The 22,742-nt window shown below is 41.5% G+C and overlaps 1 non-coding gene across 1 annotated transcript; it reads left to right on the forward strand.

Annotated features, from left to right (window-relative positions):
• The first annotated feature begins 21,011 nt into the window (after positions 1 to 21,011).
• Positions 21,012 to 21,086, forward strand: Trnas-cga (transfer RNA serine (anticodon CGA)). Its single transcript has one exon. It is a non-coding gene; the product is annotated as a tRNA-Ser (tRNA).
• Positions 21,087 to 22,742: the final 1,656 nt, after the last annotated feature.

Here is a 22,742-nt window from a genome sequence, read left to right on the forward strand (position 1 = left end):
ATATTGCCTATTATGATCTCCAAACTTTTGCGGTTGTTGTTGCTGTTGCGCATTATAACTTACCTGTCGGTCGTAAGGTATGCTCCAATTTTGTCCTGGTGGCTGCTGTGGTAAAGCAGAGTTTGAATGAAAATACTGACCGTTACGAGTCCAACCTTGATGCTGTCTTGGCTCGTAGTTATTATTATTTCTATTTCTGTTTGTGTTTTTGTTATTACCTTTGTATCTGTTGTTACCGTTGTAGTTATTACCGCGGTGCCTTTTGTATGGATTGCCGCATGAAGTGTTATTACTGTTGTAACTATTGTTTGTATTGGAATACGCGTGTTGATTTTGATTTCCGTACTGAGACGGCATGTGAGTTTGCTGTTTTTGTTGTACCGCGTATCCAACTGTGGGCGCGCCAGAATTGTGTTGGCAAGCCTGCATGTTTTGCATACCACTAGTGTAAACATTGTGGCTGCTGTTTTGCCGCGCGAAGCGCTGGTCTTCAAGTAACATGTCAACCGAATCTAAAGCTGTTAAAAAATAATCTGAATCGTCATCCGGGATATGTAGGAGTTTTTCTTTAATGTTGAAAGGCAATTTGGCCTTCAACGCACGGAGTATATCACGCGTTGCGACTGGTTCGTCTAAAAAGTGTCCCATGTTCAAGTATTTTTCAAAATATCTGCGTAAGTTGCCATTTTTACTGTTAAAAGTTTCAGGTTCTAAAATTTGTCTTCTGAGTCGCTCCTGGACGGATTGCGACCAGAATTTGTTCAGAAAAGCACGCTCAAACTCACTGTACGTGGTACATACGTCAGCTTGACTGTATGCCCAGACAGCTGCATCGCCTTGGATGTAACCGACAATATATGAAATCTTTTTCCGGTCACTCCAAGTGCGTGGAAATGCGTTACTAAAAGATTTAAGAAAAATCACCGGATGAATGGTTCGTTTTTCTGGGATAAAAATCTGAAATTGCCTGTGTTTCATTAAGCTTTCGTCTTCCTTTGCATTATGATATGGATTTGTCCCACTGTAATTACTGCTATGTCCAGCTGGCGAGTAATTACGATAATGTTGCTGTGGTTTACCATGATAATAGCTTGTGTTTGTGTTTGCACATCGTGGTATGTGTTGTAGTCGTGGTGCGTTTTGTTCTTGTGTATTTGTCGTGTGCGGAATGTGTGTATCATACTCGAATGTATATTGGTTTCTGAACTGTACATTTTGACTGATATTTTCGTTACATTCAGACTGTGGTCGATCGGTGAATTGTCCCATGGGTGCAGTGACGGATTGTACTGCGTCACTGATCAGCTGTTTGTTATTAGTAATGTATTGCGCTACGGAGTCGTGCACAATTGTTGGTAAATTTTCACGTAAGCATGTATCAAAATGTTTGTCTTTGTTCACTACCCAATCATTAAATTCTTTATTAATATTTTCAAAATGAGCTGTGGCATCAGATTGTAAGATGTCAGTCAGGTGTTGTTCAACATTGTCAAATTTATTCTGTACGTCAGTAATTCGTTTTTCAAGGTTGTCATGTACTGAAGGATATGTTTGAATTTGTTCAGTAAGAACTTCACACGTGACATTAAGGTTTTTTATTTGTGTCTGTAAAAGTGCTACGTCAGTTGTAGTCTTTTCTTGTCTCGTATTAAGCTGGGAAAATTTAGTACTGAGTTCAGTCATCTGTTTGGTCAGTGTGGCGTCTATAAGTTCCACACGTTTACATAAAGTGTCATTACCTGTCTTGAGTGCTATGAGGTCAGATTTAATTGCGTCATTTTGTGTCTTTAAGGTTGCCATGTTTTCGGCGTTCTGTTTGATTAACATTTGTAGCATGTCGGCAATGTTTACCGTTTGCAAGGTCTCTGCCCCCGCCGCGTCATTAGACGTGACGTCATGCATTAACATGGGCTCTGATTGAGACTTTGAAATTTTTGTGGTGGACGGCCTATTGTCAAAATTTTCGTCAACACTTGCGTCAATGTTTGATGAATCGTCACTACCGGTTGCTGTCGTAAAGTCATTTTCTAACACTTGTCTCACGTCCGAGTCGGATTGCGTCTGAATAGTACGTCCTTGCTGTTCCATTTTTGCGTATTGTTTTCTAGTTATTACCATGCCACACGTGATATATGTTTCAAGAAAATATTTGACACTGATTTTAAAATAAAATGCAGTTGAGCATGAATCGGTCGTAGCAACAATGGCTGTCTATTAATTTAAAAATATAAACTGAATTTGAGATTATTGGTAATGGCTGCTGTCCATGTTACTACGTATCGTACAGAAGTCGGCCATATTGTACACTCGTGTATTGGTATTGTTGCATACGTTATTGTTTAGGGAAAAGTACTGAGAATGAAATTTATCACTGAAACTGTTATGCGGAAAAGAAACACTACAGAATTTACTGAAAAGCTAATACACTGAATTATACGTCTGGTCAAGCCTGCCAATGCAAGGATGCTGCGTCTTACCTTATTTTGCTGGAAGCTTCTTTGCGTCTTCCGGCAAAATTTCAGAATTGCAATGTCTTCAAATTTTGTTATCTCTCATACATTGACGTCCAGGTCCAGAAAGTTGATTTTTTTTTTACATGAAACAAAGAGAACAATGTAACAAATGACAAAATAACAAGTCCGACACGCAGTCGCCAATATTAAATAAATAAAATAAAATCAAATAAAATATTAATTATTTTAATGTTAATTATTCTGTATGATGGTGATTGTAATTGTAATTGATATTTGCTTATCTGGATAATTATTCGGTATCAGACGCTTGACAATGGCTTTTTCGTAAAGGCAATGTTACTCGTAGTTGACCGTGAAATAAAATTGAAATAATCGGACTTCGTAGTTAAATCGTTTCCAAAGACTGCTGCGGTAGGTGCGGACTCATAATCTAAATCTCAATATTACAATAATTTGCCAGCCATGCCAAAACGTCGTACAGAGGTGATTGTCTACTAAACATAAAAAAGTTACACTGTTAGTTAAATCAGATATATTCAATGAATAAGCCTACAGTTCATAATCCTACTTACTTTTATAATTATAAATTCTTTACAGAATCGAGTGCCTAGTGTGGTTGCAACTCGCAGTAATTTTCTATAACATGAAATATGGCGGTGTGCCAGACAATAAAATAAAATACGTGCTTCTCGCACCACTTCAACCAGAGCTCTCTTTTCTTAATCAAACATACGAGTAACGTAATTGTGCTTTTGTTTTATCAGCGACACAGCGCTGCAGTTGTGTGCCATAGGCTTTATTTATTTGTCACTGATTATTTATTTATTTAATATTTCGCGTTTCCGAGGAAACTCACGCTCGGCATGCAAATGTGCCTTTATATAGTTAATCATGGAATGTGGGAAAACTGGAAAAGAAGAGGACCGAGGTGGAAAGTCATGGTATGGGGGAAAATCGGAATAGAAGATAATCGTAGCATTTGAATTGTGGTGTTACAGAAGAATGTTGGAAATTAGGTGACGTGATAAAAAAAAAGAGGAGATTCCCCGCAGAACAGAAGAGAAGAGAAACATGTGGAAAACATTGACAAGTGGAAGGTCCAGGACATCTACAACTACATCTACATCCATACTCCGGAAGCCACCTGACGGTGTATGGCGGAGTGTACCTTGAGTACCTCTATTGGTTCTTCCTTCTATTCCAGTCTCGTATTGTTCGTGGAAAGAAGGATTGTCGATATGCCTCTGTGTGGGCTCTAATCTCTCTGATTTTATCCTCATGGTCTCTTAGCGAGATATACGTAGGAGGGAGCAATATGCTGCTTAACTCCTCGGTGAAGGTATGTTCTCGAAACTTCAACAAAAGCCCGTATCGAGCTAAACGATGTGGGCTGTTCTACATTGGATCTTCTCTAACTCTTCTATCAACCTTATCTGGTACGGATCCCACACCGGTGAGCAGTATTCAAGCAGTGGGCGAACAAGTGTACTATAACCTACTTCATTTGTTTTAGGATTGCATTTCCTTAGGATTCTTCCAATAAATCTCAGTCTGGCAGTTGCTTTACCAATGATTAATTTTATATGCTCATTCCATTTAAAGTATTCCTAATGTCTACTCTCAGATAATTTATGGAATTAATGCTTCCAGTTGCTGACTTGCTATATTGTAGCTAAATGATAAACGATCTTTCTTTCTATGATTCGTATCACATTACACATGTCTACATGCAGATTCAATTGCCATTCCCTGCACCATGCGTCAATTCGTTGCAGATCCTCCTGCATTTCAGTACAATTTTCCATTGTTACAACCTCTCGATGTGTTACAGCATCATCCGCAAAAAGCCTCAGTGAACTTGCGATGTTATCCATAAGGTCATTTATGTATATTGTGAATAGCGAAGGTGCTACGACACACCCCTGCGGCACACCTGAAATCACTCTTACTTCGGAAGACTTCTCTCCATTGAGAAAGATATGCTGCGTTCTGTTCTCTAGGAAGTCTTCAATCCAATCACGCAATTGGTCTGATACTCCATATGCTATTGCTTTGTTCATTAAACGATAGTGGGGAATTGTATCGAACGCCTTGCGGTAGTCAAGAAACACGGAATCTACGTGGGAACCCGTGTCTATGGCCCTTTGAGTGGACGAATAGCGCGATCTGGGTTTCACACGATCGTCTTTTTCGAAACCCATGCTGATTGCTACAGAGTAGATTTCTAGTGTCCAGAAAAGTCATTATACTCGAACATAATACGTGTTCCAAAATCCTACAACTGATCGACGTTAGAGATACAGGTCTATAGTTCTGCACATCTGTTCGACGTCCCTTCTTGAAAACGGGGATGACTGTGCCCTTTTCCAATCTTCTGGAACGCTACGCTCTTCTAGAGACCTACGGTACACCGCTGCAAGAAGGGGGGCAACTTCCTTCGCGTGCTCTGTGTAAAATCGAACTGATATCCCATCCGGTCGAAGCGGCCTTTCCTCTTTTGAGCGATTTTAATTGTTTTTCCATCCCTCTGTCATTTGTTTCGATATCTACCATTTTGTCATATGTGCGACAACACTTAGATAACTTGCACGACCACTAATGAAGCTGCAGACAGCAAAAATTGTAGGGCACGTTACAGACTGGAATATATCGAACAAGTATCTGATGACGATGGGTGCATGTACCGCTTAGAGATGAAGTGGTTGGCCGAGAAGAGGCATTCGTGTCGAGCCGCCTTAAGGAGTTTGACTACTCAAAAAAGAAGCCTTCATATATCACACTGTTCCCCTCTTTTCTGCCGCTGTGGGGTACTCGCCACAGCTAGAAATCAGTAACAAATGTTCGACAATAGGCAATGAATTTTATTTAAATTATGAGCAAAATTGTTATCTTGCACTTTTCAGGCTAGGGACACGCAAGTGTTATTACAAGCTGTTTTGTTTACTAGAAAATCAATATCAGATGACATGAGAAGCTGCTGTAGTATAGTATCCGCCTTGTGCAAAACGCAATTTTCCTATTCTTCTATTACCCAGACATGTTTCGATGGAGTTTAAGCATCATCAGTGGGCTTTTAGTTTCTTTCTTGTTACCACATTCTGAGATTATTCTTGTTCTTTTTATATTTTGCATTACAGTTGTTTTCGTTTCAGAGTTTCTCATGACATGCCTTTTTTACGTTAAGCATTCCATTTGTTTTCCTTTCACAGATTGTATTGACGGATAATCACACTATGTGATAACAAGAAAGGAAATGAAAGCCAACTGATAATGCTGAAATTTTAGCGAAAGATGTGTCGGTAATGAAACGAAAAACGGCATTTTGATCAACGTGCATCAGATCCAAAAACAAATTAATTTGCAAGGAAACACTGACAGAAGAGCTTCAGTCTCATGATGACTTGCGAAGCCTGCCTAAGGATGTCATCTGCGAGTGTGCAGTAATCACTAGTGGATCACGTCTTTAGGTAGAAGTGGAGATAAGCTAGTGACAGAAAACAGTTCAGTAAGATTGCATTAAAACAAAATATTGGTTGTTGTTGTTGTTGTTGTGGTCTTCAGTCCTGAGACTGGTTTGATGCAGCTCTCCATGCTACTCTATCCTGTGCAAGCTTCTTCATCTCCCAGTACCTACTGCAACCTACATCCTTCTGAATCTGCTTAGTGTATTCATCTCTTGGTCTCCCCCTACATTTTTACCCTCCACGCTGCCCTCCAATACTAAATTGTTGATCCTTGATGCCTCAGAACATGTCCTACCAACCGATCCCGTCTTCTGGTCAAGTTGTGCCACAAACTTCTCTTCTCCCCAATTCTATTCAATACTTCCCCATTAGTTATGTGATCTACCCATCTAATCTTCAGCATTCTTCTGTAGCACCACATTTCGAAAGGTTCTATTCTCTTCTTGTCCATGTTTCACTTCCATACATGGTTTCACTCCATACAAATACTTCCAGAAATGACTTCCTGACACTTCAATCTATACTCGATGTTAACAAATTTCTCTTCTTCAGAAACGCTTTCCTTGCCATTGCCAGTCTACATTTTATATCCTCTCTACTTCGACCATCATCAGTTACTTTGCTCCCCAAATAGCAAAACTCCTTTACTACTTTAAATGTCTCATTTCCTAATCTAATACCCTCAACATCACCCGAATTAACTCGACTACATTCCATTATCCTCGTTTTGCTTTTGTTGATGTTCATCTTATATCCTCCCTTCAAGACACCATCCATTCCGTTCAACTGCTCTTCCAAGTCCTTTGCTGTCTCTGACAGAATTACAATGGCATCGGCGAACCTCAAAGTTTTTATTTCTTCTTCATGGATTTTAATTCCTACTACAAATTTTTCTTTTGTTTACTTTACTGCTTGTTCAATATACAGTTGTATTTTACCCCTGCCACCTTTAGAATTTGAAAGAGAGTATTACAGTCAACATTGTCAAAAGCTTTCTCTAAGTCTACAAATGCTAGAAACGTAGGTTTGCCTTTCCTTAAACTTTCTTGTAAGATAAGTCGTAAAGTCAGTATTGCCTCACGTGTTCCAGTATTTCTACGGAATCCAAACTGATCTTCCCCGAGGTCGGCTTCTACTAGTTTTTCCATTCGTCTGTAAAGAATTCGTGTCAGTATTTTGCAGCTGTGGCTTATTAAACTGATTGTTCGGTAATTTTCACATCTGTCAACACCTGCTTTCTTTGGGATTAGAATTATTATATTCTTCTTGAAGTCTGAGGGTATTAAAATATAGGTATAAAGCATTTTAAAAACGATTTATATCATACAGCTAAATGAACTGGGGAAATTGTAATATCGTTTCAAAAGTTAATACTCCGCGCTAAGACCATGGCGCAACACAAGTGATGAAAAGTTCTATAGTGGTACGGATAACAGGTGCATCACAGTCTGGGAGTGAATTGGGCTGCGACTGGAAACGCACTATTTAGTGGAGGAACGGTTGCCGTGGGCAACGCTTCTAAACAGCAGACGGATAAGCATGATATTCTGGCAGTATACAGACCTAATGCAATGTGGTGTCCATAAATTTGACCAAGGCTGTATGGACATGGGTGATACTGATCGGACACTCAGTCCAGTAATTGCACTGCGCAATTTTAATTGTTTCGCCAAAGTGAAAGAATGTCTATGGAGGGAGGGGGGAGATATTTTCCAGTGATGAGAACAATGGTTGCTCCGTGACCAAAAAGCTGATTGCTATTATCGAGTAATTTTAAAAAATTATGATGTATGAGGTTTGCTCTACAAAACCGTGAAAATGTTGGACAATTCTTAACGTGTTTTCGAAAAATTAACTGCAGTGCTGGACTGTATAGTAGTTTGACGTTATATCGACTAATTCTCATCATCCTCTGCTTAATATTTAGACCTTTAATGAACTTCTTCCTACGGTTAGCACCTATCTTGAACTCATTACTAGTTTTAAGTCAGAACCTCTGATATGCTCGTACATACCACGCTACAAGCCTCCTTTAGTACCACATAGTTCGCTTATTTAGTGTTGAAACGTCCTCTTAAAACAATTATACATGACTGTGCTTAAAAACCTCTTACACTATTTGCTTTTCAAACAGCTGAGCAAAACTGAACGTACTCAAACATTCACTAAAGTGATACACAATATTTTTAGCGCAACGCAATCTGACTTTCAAAAATCCCTACAAGAGAATGGCCCTGACTAACATTAACCTATACCTTTCACAAATCACTTACCTCACAAAAATCTTGGTTACTCGAACTACTGCAATACAGTGAGCGCCACTACTGCCAGCTAAATAAAAGATTCAAACTACGGAAGGCACTAACTACCGATAGGGATAGTTAGCAAATGAAAGATTTTTATAGAGAACAAACAATGTATTTACCTTAATAGTCATCAAAAGTCATAATATATATAGCAGTTCATGACATCCAGTCTTACAAATTTCAAAACTCCGCCATTTCTCTCCCCACATCCACCACTGCTGGCGGCTCACCTCCAACTGCGCAACGCTACGCACTGTTCATATCCAGCTGGCGAACACTACAATGGCAGACAACAATGCAAACTAGCCACAGATAGCACTCAGCACAGCCAGTGATTTTCATACAGAGCGCCACGTAACGTTGCCAATAAGAAAACATAAACAGCCTACTTACAGTGTGTCCGTTTCTATTTCACGTAAGGACTTTAGCGTAGAGACAAAGTAAGTCGTCGTTATTTCTTACCGAAGGTTGAATAATGGTTTAAGATATTCTAAACATTCCTAACCCCTTCATTATTTTATTTTTGGTACAGAGTTACTGTGTTAGTCTTTTTCGGGTTGTAGTTACATATGTAGCATTAAACTTTACGAAATACTCTAGTCGATCACGAAATCCTAACCTCGAGATGATGCAATGAACGGGCTGCGCAATGTGGCACAAATCGTAGTCCCCATAAATATGACTCAGATGTTACTAAAAAATAAAGTACACTCAGGCCCTGTGAGGTCAATTATGGAGCTACTTTATTCAGAAGTAACAGCACCGGTCACGAAAGCTGACAACTGCCGGGAGAGCGGTGTGCTGAACACATGACCCTCCGTATCCGCATCCGATGACGCATGAGGGATGAGGATGACACGCAGGCCGGTCGGTACCGTTGGGCCTTCAAAGCTTCTTCGGACGTCGTTTGTTTTGCATGTTTCCTGCCACAGAATATTCTTAATGTAGTAAATGTTACAGTTAATAAAGATAACTCCGGAAACTGTAAGCAGTAACAAGGGTCATCCGAAATATAACTAGTAGTGGGTGTGAATGATCTCGCAATTCTCAGTAGCTCTTAGAGCAATGCTTACGTTTGCAGCATCGGTTTCTTCGTTTACTTATATGGGGTAGTATCGGTGTGGTAATCTGTTGTTATTCGCACAGCTGAGTTCACTGCATCAATTTGATTACAATAACAGTGCTTTAATCAATGGTTCATAGGTACGAACACACTCGTCACGTTTCTGTTATGATCAGTTACTGAACAGGTCCACGCACATTTCAACCCCTACTTTCCTACGTATGAGTAAAGGTAGTGAATAATAAGGAGTGACCAACCGAGTGCAGTGAACATTGTATCCTGAAGGTGTCAAATGCTAATTATCCTTCAGTTACTGCGTGGTTTGGGTTGATATTTTATGTGGCTCTTCCTTTAAATGAGTTAGCGCCGGGATTTCAGGGGTTTAAATCTCTGCCGGTGTTCACCAGAAGCGTTCATCGTGTATTTGTACAGCCTACATGTGTGCCCGTGATTGTTTGTGTGGCTGTATATTTTGTTTATTTGTAAATTAATTTCTTACCCTTAGAAGCAGAGACTTTTTAACCACTCTACTCTTTTAATTGCCGTCGTTAGCCATAATAAGTCTGTGTTTTAACTTACGTAATCAAGTTTAATAAAGTAGACTTGTGAAGTTCGAAATTGATGTATTCGTGTAACTAGAGGATTATAGACTGATTAATTAAAAAAACTTTACTCAGATCAATTTCTTACTGAAGTAAAGAAAACAAGTAGAAAATATTTGGGTCTAACGACCAGCGACAGAGAAGTAATTACAGATAGATCTCGCACTGTGGTAGAGAATCGTGTATTTGTTAGGAGGAACTATCCAAGCGTTTGCCTTCATCCATTTCAAGAAACTAACGAAAACCTCGGTGGCCTAAAGGGAACTCGAACCTCCTCATCCCATGTGTTATCACATCACCCATAAGCTAAAACACAAATTTTATAGCATCGGAAACCGCAGATTCAGGTGGCGTTAACTATAATATCGAAGCCGAACAGTTTAGCAGCTCGATAATTTTGTCCAGACACGGTGCTGACGGCAAAGCACCAACACCTACTGCGTCTGGCGCAACGGCTCGGAAAATGTGTCGAGCGCGATGTGCGGAGCCTCCAGGTGGGCGGAGAGGTGTCTGGAATGATCTGACGACAGATTTACATTTCAAAATTACTCGCAATAACGTCACCATACAATATCACATACGTAGGAGAACAGGGAGACATTGCCCTAAGACCCCTGTTTAACGTAAGACCGATTTTTGTGTCGATTTTCGGCAATTTGTAAAATATACGCAGTGTACAGTTCTAAGTCTACTGGACTGATGACTTCAGATGTTAAGTCCCATAGTGCTTAGAGCCATTTGAACCATTTGAACAGGTTCAGGTCCAACAAATGGAGTTGCCGCACTTGTCTCGGCTGGCCTATCAGCTATTTCATTGCCACTGACTCCTGAGTGACCTGGGACCCACAATAGGTGTACTCTTCTGATCTTTTCCAGCCTCAAAAAGACTAAATGGCGTTCTGCAACCATGATTGACCATATTACAGGGGCTCAAAGAGATTTCAGAGTTTATTGGCTGTTTGAATGCATATCGATGGCACGATCCTTGTAGGAGCTGTGTAGAGATTCTCAACCACTTACATCAAATATGTGAATGAAGTTTCTTCTGAATTAATGGTTTATAAAATCATTGTATCATGATAGTACACCGGCGTACTAAGCATCAGTACATTTCTGAGAAAGTAGAAACCTCACAAAACTGATTTATTATCATGAACTAATCATTAAACATGAAAAAAAACAAGTAACCTGTATATATTACTTGATAGAATCCACACCAGAATCGTGGAGTTTTTCAGAATTCAGTTCCTAAAAGTTCAAATGATATTCGTAGGGCTACATGGATCATTACGAATGAAAATAAACGTTTGTGCAGCATAACACCACGAACACTGAAGATCGAGCGGTAGATGAGAGAGTACTGTAAAGTAGATAATTGTTTTATCGGCGGGAAGAGATACAGTTTTATGGAATTCACACGCAACTGTCAACGATTTGGCATCAATACTGTACTATTGAATGGTTAGTTTAAAAGGAATCGACCTATACTAGAGCTAAAAAAAGTGCCGTTGCAACAGAACCAAGCATCTGCCCTTACACATCCACTGCTGTTAGGGAAGAGGAGCACAATATGGGTCTCAGTAGAGTTGCTTACTCACTATGTTCCACCCAGACCTCCATCAGTGAATGTTGTGTTCTTCCAACACACAATGTATTGTATTCCTCTCACACTGCATGCACGATACTGTTTACAGCATTAAACTTTTCAACAACGTGCTATCCCTTAGTTCCTAAAATTAACGTTATAAGTATTGTAATTATCAGATACGCTTCAGTATAACTGACGTTTCGACATACAGCCCAAACTGATGGTATCTAATTGCTACTAGCAATAACCATTCTAGAGTTGGATAAATAACAAGGATCCCAATCTGAAGTGAGTGATGATGTGGTCATCAAAAGAGAAACACCCTTTGAAATCAAAATCTATCGTTCTCTATAACGATAAAAGATTACTGAATAGGCCGGCCCGGGTGGCCGAGCGGTTCTAGACACTACGGTCTGGAACCGCGCAACCGCTACGGTCGCAGGTTCCAATCCTTCCACGGGTATGGATATGTGTGATGTCCATAGGTTAGTTACGTTTAAGTAGTTCTAAGTTCTAGGGGACTGATGACCTCAGATGTTAAGTCCCATAGTGCTCAGAACCATTTGAACCATTTTTTGCATAGTGAACAACACAGTGTTCCTTCCTCGTGGTTGTCTGTCATGTGCAACTTTATAGAAGAATTTACCTTCCGTCTCTTTTCTTATGCCGTCCTACATCGGGCCACCTTCGTATACGAATATCCTACAAAACTGAATGCTGCACGATTTGACCACCCACTCAAATAGAGACGCAGTAAAAGACCCCTGTCAGGTGCTGATAATGCTATACCACACGAGAATGTGGCAACTATGTATTCTTCACAAGCCTGGTAGCAACACTAAACAAAAACAACACCGTGGTGACCGTTCTACCAATCACAGATTCAGTCTAATCCTCTAAATACTCAGCGATGGTGCATATGTGAACGAAGTTCATTTTACATCTGACTGTGTTCAGTATATTTACTGATTTTCTGTGGTATCTAAGTTACATCAATGGTCAGTCCACGACTGACCAGTTAGTGAGACTGAGGAAATGGAATTCCCTGCAGGGACGAAACCTATCACCCCATCTTGAATTTGGTGATAATATGGTCAAATATAATAATGCAGTAAATGAAGCAGGCAAAAAGGAATACAAACGTCTCAAAAATGAGATCGACAGGAAGTGCAAAATCGCTAAGCAGGGATGGCTAGAGGACAAATGTAAGGATGTAGAGGCTTATCTCACTAAGGATAAGATAGATACTGCATACAGGAAAATTAAAGAGACTTATGGAGATAAGAGAACCACTTGTATGAACATCAAGAGTTCAGATGGAAACCCAGTTCTAAGCAAAGAAGGGAAAGCAGAAAGATGGAAGGAGTATATAGAGTGTCTATACAAGGGCGATGCACTTGAGGACAATATTATGGAAATGGAAGAGGATGTAGATGAAGATGAAATGGGAGATACGATATTGCGTGAGAGTTTGACAGAGCACTGAAAGACCTGAGTCGAAACAAGGCCCCCGGAGTAGACAACATTCCATTGGAACTACTGACGGCCTTGGGAGAGCCAGTCCTGACAAAACTCTACCATCTGGTGAGCAAGATGTATGAAACAGGCGAAATACCCACAGACTTCAAGAAGAATAAAAGAATTCCAATCCCAAAGAAAGCAGGTGTTGACAAATATGAAAATTACCGAACAATGAGTTTAATAAGCCACAGCTGCAAAATACTAACGCGAATTCTTTACAGACGAATGGAAAAACTAGTAGAAGCCGACCTCGGGGAAGATCAGTTTGGATTCCGTAGAAATACTGGAACACGTGAGGCAATACTGGCCTTACGGCTTATCTTAGAAGAAAGATTAAGGAAAGGCAAACCTACGTTTCTAGCATTTGTAGACTTAGAGAAAGCTTTTGACAATATTGACTGGAATACTCTCTTTCAAATTCTAAAGGTGGCAGGGGTAAAATACAGGGAGCGAAAGGCTATTTGCAATTTGTACAGAAACCAGATGGCAGTTATAAGAGTCAAGGGACATGAAAGGGAAGCAGTGTTTAAGAAGGGAGTAAGACAGGGTTGTAGCCTCTCCCCGATGTTATTCAATCTATATATTGAGCAAGCAGTAAAGGAAACAAAAGAAAATTTCGGAGTACGTATTAAAATCCATGGATAAGAAATAAAAACTTTCAGGTTCGCCGATGATATTGTAATTCTGTCAGAGACAGCTAAGGACTTGGAAGAGCAGTTGAACGGGATGGATGGTGTCTTGAAGGGAGGATATAAGATGAATATCAACAAAAACAAAACGAGGATAATGGAATGTAGTCGAATTAAGTCGGGTGATGTTGAGGGTATTAGATTAGGAAATGAGACACTTAAAGTAGTAAAGGAGTTTTGCTATTTGGGGAGCAAAATAACTGATGATGGTCGAAGTAGAGAGGATATAAAATGTAGACTGGCAATGGCAAGGAAAGCGTTTCTGAAGAAGAGAAATTTGTTAACATCGAGTATAGATTTAAGTGTCAGGAAGTCATTTCTGAAAGTATTTGTATGGAGTGTAGCCATGTATGGAAGGTGAAACATGGACGATAAATAGTTTGCATAAGAAGAGAATAGAAGCTTTCGAAATGTGGTGCTACAGAAGAATGCTGAAGATTAGATGGGTAGATCGCATAACTAATGAGGAAGTATTGAGTAGGATTGGGGAGAAGAGAAGTTTGTGGCACAACTTGACCAGAAGAAGGGATCGGTTGGTAGGACATGTTCTGAGGCATCAAGGGATCACCAATGTAATATTGGAGGGCAGCGTGGAGGGTAAAAATCGTAGGGGGAGACCAAGAGATGAATACACTAAGCAGATTCAGAAGGATGTAGGTTGCAGTAGGTACTGGGAGACGAAGAAGCTTGCACAGGATAGAGTAGCATGGAGAGCTGCATCAAATCAGTCTCAGGACTGAAGACCATAACAACAACAACAACAATGGTCAAGAAAATAGAGACAGACTTTGAGACCAGAATCTCTTGTTCTCCACACAGATACTGAACATGTAAACACTCATCATAACTATATGGTATTGTTCCTCTGCAGGATGAGCAGCAACACCAGAAAAGTGCGTCGAAGGTGAAGTGACGCTCCTGTTTGGAAAGAACTTACTAGTGTAATGATACTGATACGTGGAGTAATTCAGAGATTGTACTACTTCTTAAAAAGTGTAACTGTTAGGAAGAGCTACATTTATTATGATTTTAGAAGGCTGGAGACGTAAGTATTAAGTATTTGTTAATTGTCTGTAATGTCCAAGTTACGTTGCTGGTCAGTCATTATCTGAGTAACTAGTAATACCAGCAACATGCAACTGTAAAATTGGGTAACTAACTAACACCCACTCAGAACTGAGTGATATTGTAGACATAAAAAGACATATACAGTTTCTACCCAAAATCTGTTGTTTTCCATAAAGTTCGAAGAATACTATCTACGTAACACTCACCGTAGCTGCGTGGTGTTACTCCTCACCATGCAGACGTTAGTGCAGCTACTGCTTAAAAGAGAGTGTGAGGCGAACTGACGCTCCTGTTTGAAAACAACTTATTATTTCGATGATATCCATCATGTAAGGTAATTCATAAGTTGTGCTAGCACTTAAAATGTTTACGTGTTATGAAATGTAACATTCTCCATTATTTTTGTAGGCTATAAGTACCGTCATTAAGTACACTGCCTGACAGGAAGCGCAAAGCACACACAAGGAAAGGATAAACGAAATTAACCTTCCCAGGTTTAAGGGGGTTTGTGACGTTATTTCAGTGATAACATAATCAATTTGACAGCATGAACCAGCATGACGTAGCACACAATCTTGCCTGATTACATACACTGATTATGTTGAAAAAAGTGTTGCATCTGTGGCGTCGTCCAAAGATATCGTTGCCACACCAGAGACATCAGCAATGTCCCGCTGTATTGCGCAACAACGACCGAGAGGAACTCCTGAAGACACTCTCTCTGTTGCAACCTGCAGCGCCATCACATGGTGGTTTATATAAAGCTGAACATGGACTCATTCTGTCTATTTTGTGACCTCTGATACAGCAGTCAGCACCACCTACTTAGGACACAAGCGCTATTCACGTCTCATATTCCACTACACTTTTGTAGATGTTGAACTTGTACTTCCAGAAAAGAGTTTGTAAATGTGTGCATCAATTAAAGCTTTATTTTCTAAAACAGCCGTAAATATTCGGCTGACTTCTGTGGCACTGGAATTATAAAGTCAAGTAAATCTTTTAATCACTCTTGTAATGAACAGAACTTATGTTCCATATCTATAGTTCAGAAACAGTCATCTCCCAGAGCAATCTAAAAACCACAGCTATAACTGGAGGATTGTACTTTCGTCAGACCATAACAGTATCCTCTCCTGGGAATAGTTGGCCCGAAACAGTCGTAATACAGGCACTGGAATGATGTTGTCGTCCAAGCAGGTCCTACACTTGTTCTGTCAGGGACAGATTTGCGGAAATTGCTGACCAAAGGAGTTCCTTAGCTTCGACGGGCAGTATCCTGTCGAATACGTTACAATAATATTGTCACATGAGAGGTAGACGTGGCGAGGCAATATCATGCAGTGTTGTACGTTCCCTCTGTCACCACCAGCTGTGGCCTGAAGTGACACCCAATGGCTCCTTACACTCTGACGCAAGAGGAAGCACACATGTGCATCTCCAAAGCACTGGTACAAAATAATGGTTCAAATGGCTCTGAGCACTGTGGGACTTAACTGCTGTGGTCATCAATCCCCTAGAACTTAGAACTACTTAAACCAAACTAACCTAAGAACTGCACACTCATCCTTGCCCGAGGCAGGATTCGAACCTGCGGCCGTAGCGGTCGCGAGTTTCCAGACTGAAGCGCCTAGAACTGCTCGGCCACCCCGGCCCGGGTGCTATGTTGTTAACAGCAGCCTGTGCATGAGGCGGAAATTTCCTATTTCCGATGTTACTGTACCTGACCAATGGTGCAGATGACACTGAGTGTTGCAGGAAGTCCATTACTGGTCCTTGGATGACACGTTCAGCTATGAGGGGCCTCCAGTGTGCTTTGTGCTCAATTTAGTAACCTTCCTTCTGGTGTTCAAATGAGGTTGACCAGAACTTTAACGACAAATGCTCTTGTGTATCCATGCAGTCAAAAATCGGTCACTGGCATATCTGAATGCCGCACAAGTCTGGATATTACGCGATTTGACCACCAAGCCAAATAAAGACCCACGATGTGGCCCCTTTAATCTCTGTCTCGTACTGATAACGCGGCCTCACACGACTACGCAGTCTCAGAGTGGTCACTCAACATCAGACGCTGTTCATGCCCCTTATGTACCCTATCAGTCATGGTAACAAAACTAAACAGGCTCCAGAAGTTGGACCAGTTGTTAACCTCTTACTTTAGCAACAGACAGCAAGAGGTCATGATTCATAATGTAGAAAATGGGTGTGATGTGGGGTACAGTCAAGTTGAGGTTGCCCCAGGGATCATTGATGGGGCCACTCCTATTCCTTATTTATGTAAATGATATGCCCCCTAGTATTACAGGTAACTCTAAGATATTTCTGTTTGCTGCTGACAATAGCTTGGTAGTAATGGATGCTGTGTGCAACAAAGGCTCGGTTTCAAATAGTGCACTTCATGACCTAAGTTCATGACTTGTAGAAAATAAACAACGCTAAATCACAGTAAGACTCAGAGAAAATTCAACGAAAACCTGACGTTTTAATTTCACAGGATGGGCATATGATTAGTGAAACTGAACAGTTCAAATTTCTAGATGTTCAGATAGATAGTTAACTGTCTTGGAAAGTCCACGTTGAGGATATTGTTCAAAGACTGAATGATACCGTTTTTACTATTCGAAAGGTATCTGAAATGAGTGATCGTTCGACAGAAAAATTTGTCTACTTTGATTATTTTCATTCGCTTATGTCGTGTGGAATTATACACTCCTGGAAATTGAAATAAGAACACCGTGAATTCATTGTCCCAGGAAGGGGAAACTTTATTGACACATTCCTGGGGTCAGATACATCACATGATCACACTGACAGAACCACAGGCACATAGACACAGGCAACAGAGCATGCACAATGTCGGCACTAGTACAGTGTATATCCACCTTTCGCAGCAATGCAGGCTGCTATTCTCCCATGGAGACGATCGTAGAGATGCTGGATGTAGTCCTGTGAAACGGCTTGCCATGCCATTTCCACCTGGCGCCTCAGTTGGACCAGCGTTCGTGCTGGACGTGCAGACCGCGTGAGACGACGCTTCATCCAGTCCCAAACATGCTCAATGGGGGACAGATCCGGAGATCTTGCTGGCCAGGGTAGTTGACTTACACTTTCTAGAGCACGTTGGGTGGCACGGGATACATGTGGACGTGCATTGTCCTGTTGGAACAGCAAGTTCCCTTGCCGGTCTAGGAATGGTAGAACGATGGGTTCGATGACGGTTTGGATGTACCGTGCACTATTCAGTGTCCCCTCGACGATCACCAGTGGTGTACGGCCAGTGTAGGAGATCGCTCGCCACACCATGATGCCGGGTGTTGGCCCTGTGTGCCTCGGTCGTATGCAGTCCTGATTGTGGCGCTCACCTGCACGGCGCCAAACACGCATACGACCATCATTGGCACCAAGGCAGAAGCGACTCTCATCGCTGAAGACGACACGTCTCCATTCGTCCCTCCATTCACGCCTGTCGCGACACCACTGGAGGCGGGCTGCACGATGTTGGGGCGTGAGCGGAAGACGGCCAAACGGTGTGCGGGACCGTAGCCCAGCTTCATGGAGACGGTTGCGAATGGTCCTCGCCGATACCCCAGGAGCAACAGTGTCCCTAATTTGCTGGGATGTGGCGGTGGCGGTGCGGTCCCCTACGGCACTGCGTAGGATCCTACGGTCTTAGCGTGCATCCGTGCGTCGCTGCGGTCCGGTCCCAGGTCGACGGGCACGTGCACCTTCCGCTGACCACTGGCGACAACATCGATGTACTGTGGAGACCTCACGCCCCACGTGTTGAGCAATTCGGCGGTACGTCCACCCGGCCTCCCGCATGCCCACTATACGCCCTCGCTCAAAGTCCGTCAACTGCACGTACGGTTCACGTCCACGCTGTCGCGGCATGCTACCAGTGTTAAAGACTGCGATGGAGCTCCGTATGCCACGGCAAACTGCCTGAAACTGACGGCGGCGGTGCACAAATGCTGCGCAGCTAGCGCCTTTCGACGGCCAACACCGCGGTTCCTGGTGTGTCCGCTGTGCCGTGCGTGTGATCATTGCTTGTACAGCCCTCTCGCAGTGTCCGGAGCAAGTATGGTGGGTCTGACACACCGGTGTCAATGTGTCCTTTTTTCCATTTCCAGGAGTGTATTTTGGGGTAACTCTTCCCTTTCTAAAAAGATATTTTTGGCTTAGAAGCGGACGGTTCTGGCAGTAAGTGGTGTAAGTTCACAAACCTCTTGTCGACTGTTGTTCACAGTACTGGGTATTTTGACATTGGCCTCTCAGTACATACATTCGTTACTGTCATTTCTTGGTAACAATACTAGCTTATTCCCAAGAATAAGCAACTCTCACTTAGTTAATACTCCGCAGAAATCAAACCTGCATTTGAATCGGACTTCCTTGACTCTCGTGCAGAAAGGTGTGCAGTGTACTGGTGCATCAGTTTTCAATAAGCTACCACTCGAATTCAGAAATCTTAGCAGTAATCCACGAGCTGTCAAATCGAAACTGAAGAGTTTCCTCATAGCTCAATCCTTCTGTTCTGTCGAAGAGTTCCTTGAAAAACTAAGCTGATTCTTGTTGCATTGTTGATTGCGTTTACTTAAACTTATGGCTTGACTTGTTTCGGGTTCATAAACATATTGTTTTTATCTGTTATTACTTCTATGTTGTTATTTCATGTACTGACATGTTCCATGACCTTGAAGATATGCTCCTCAATTTGTTCCTATGGAACTTGACGTATAAATAATAAATAAAATAAAACTGCACTCTGGTAGCTGTTCTATATGTCACACAGAACTGCCAATACAATCATTTACACACCCGCCGATGTTGTGTACATCTACGAATATATGGAACATCATACTGTGTCTTCTGTGTAATTCACTTTTTTGTCATGATCTTTATAAAAGGTGTTCAAGGACGAATGCTCCACATTGAGGGATGTGATAAGAACGATCATAAATACACAAGATCTAAAATACAGACATTAAGAGCTATGAGCTCTTCTTCAGTAGAATTGATATATTTCACACTGCCGAAGACGAACGAGTGGTCACAGCTCTTAAGGGTCACACTATAGAGTTAACTACGACTGGTTTGTTCTTCTCGTTTTAGACCTTACCACCACTTCCTAAAGTATGAACAGCAAAGAGAGTGCAATAGAAGAGATCTGCTTCACAGTATCGAAGATGAAGAAGTGCACATAGCTCTTAAGGCATGCACATTAGATCGCATTTTACTAAATACTTTGCCTCTATACCTTTGAATATTGGCCATTCCTCCCGGGACGCCTTGTGCGTTTATTCATGTTCCTAGCTAAGTTACAACGCTGGTCAGAATACGTCTGAGTTGTTGTTGTTGTGGTCTTCAGTCCAGAGACTGGTTTGATGCAGCTCTCCATGCTACTCTATCCTGTGCAAGCTTCTTCATCTCCCAGTACCTACTGAAACCTACATCCTTCTGAATCTGTTTAATGTATTCATCTCTTGGTCTCCCTCTAAGATTTTTACCCTCCACGCTGCCCTCCAATACTAAATTGGTGATCCTTTGATGCCTCAGAATATGCCCTACCAGCCGATCCCTTCTTCTAGTCAAGTTGTGCCACAAATTTCTCTTCTCTCCAATTCTATTCAATACCTCCTCATTAATTATGTGATCTACCTATATAATCTTCAGTATTCTTCTGTAGCACCACATTTCGAAAGCTTCTGCTCTCTTCTTGCCCAAACTATGTATCGTCCAGGTTTCACTTCCATACATGGCTACGCCGGCCGGTGTGGCCAAGCGGTTCTAGGCGCTTCAGTCAGGAACTGCGAGACCGCTACCGTCGCAGGTTCGAATCCTGCCTCGGCCATAGATGTGTGTGATGTCCTTAGGTTGCTTAGGTTTAAGTAGTTCTAAGATCTAGGGGACTGATGACCTCAGATATTAAGTCCCATAGTGCTCAGAGCCATTTCAACCATACACGGCTACGCTCCATACATACAAATACTTTCAGAAAAGACTTCCTGACGCTTAAATCTATACTCGATATTAACAAATTTCTCTCCTTCAGAAACGCTTTTCTTGCCATTACCAGTCTGCATTTTATATCCTCTCTACTTCGACCATCATCAGTTCTTTTCTCCCCAAATAGCAAAACTCCTTTAAAACTTCGCAGGAGAGCTTCTGTAAAGTTTGAAGGTAGGAGACGAGATACTGGCAGAAGTAAAGCTGTGAGTACCTGGCGTGAGTCGTGCTTCGGTAGCTCAGTTGGTAGAGCGCTTGCCCGCGAAAGGCAAAGGTCCCGAGTTCGAGTCTCGGTCGGGCACACAGTTTTAATCTGCCAGGAAGTTTCATATGAGCGCACATTCCGCTGCAGAGTGAAAATCTCATTCTGAAAACTCCTTTACTACTTTAAGTTTCTCATTTCCTAATCTAATTCCGGCAGCATCACCCGATTTAATTCGACTACATTCCATTAACCTCGTTTTGCTTTTGTTGATGTTTATCTTATATCCTCCTTTCAAGGCACTATCCATTCAGTTCAACTGCTCTTCCAGGTCCTTTTCTGTCTCTGATAGAATTACAGTGTCGTCAGCGAACCTCAAAGTTTTTATTTCTTCTCCATGGATTTTAATTCCTACTACAAATTTTTCTTTTGTTTTCTTTACTGCTTGCTGAATATACAGATTGAATAACATCGGGGATAGGGTACAACCCTATCTCACTCCGTTCCCAACCACTGCTTCCCTTTCATGTGGCCGGCCGTGGTAGCCGAGCGGTTCTAGGCGCTCAGTCCAGAACCGCGCGACTGCTACGGTCGCAGGTTCGAATCCTCTAAGTTTACAAATGCTAGAAACATAGGTTTTTCTTTCCTTATTTTTTTCTTAAATTCTGAGGTTATTTTGCCTGCCTCATACATCTTGCTCACTAGATGGTAGAGTTTTGTTAGGCCTGCCTCTCGCAAGGCTATCATTAGTTCTAATGGAATGTTGTCTATTCCCGTGGCCTTGTTTAGACTTAGGTCTTTCTGTGCTCTGTCAAACTCTTCACGCAGATCACACCTCCTATATCATCTTCATCTACATTCTCTTCCATTTCTATAGTATTGTCCTCAAGAACATTGCCCTTGTATAGACCCTCTATATACTCCTTCCACCTTTCTGCTTTCCCTTCTTTGCTTAGTACTGGGTTTCCATCTGAGGTCTTGATATTCATGCAAGTGGTTCTCTTATCTCCAAAGGTCTCTTCAATCTTCCTGAAGGCAGTATCTATCTTACCCCTAGTGATATGCGCCTCTACATCCTTACATTTGGCCTCTAGCCATCCCTGCTTAGCCATTTTGCACTTCCTGTCGATCGCAATTTTGAGGCGTTTGTATTCCTTTTTGCCTGCTACATTTACCGTATTTTTTCTATTTTCTCCTTTCATCAATTAAATTCAGTATCTCTTCTGTTACCCAAGGATTTCTATTAACCCTCGTCTTTATACCTACTTGATCCTCTGCTACCTTCACGTCTGAGTAACCATTAAAAACAATGAAATTTATAGTCCGAAAATAGCTAACATTCCGGTCTGAAATAAATTATGGCATGCTCATGAAGCACTTTGAAACCAAAATCTGTTGTTCTAAGTAATTCTCGAAACATGCTGAAAATATGACGTTCATCGTAGCTGCATGGCTTCCTTTTTCTCCTTGCAGTCATTTGTGAAGCACCTAAAGAGAGAAAAAAAAAATGAACTGACGCTCCTTCCGCGAAACATCTTACTAGCTTGATGAATTCAACATATGGAGTAATTCAGAGGTTGCTTGAGGGCTTTACATAAATATGTGTTAAACAGTGTTAGCGTTATCATGGTTTTTGTAGGCCAGAGATACCGACACTAAAGATATACTGACAGCCTGTAATATCCTAGTTACATCACTGGTTAGTCCTTGCCTTAGTAACAAGTAATGATAAAAATATGGAAATGTAGGTTCAGGC

This window comes from Schistocerca cancellata, chromosome 9, assembly GCF_023864275.1.
Source record: "Schistocerca cancellata isolate TAMUIC-IGC-003103 chromosome 9, iqSchCanc2.1, whole genome shotgun sequence".
NCBI lineage: Eukaryota > Metazoa > Arthropoda > Insecta > Orthoptera > Acrididae > Schistocerca > Schistocerca cancellata.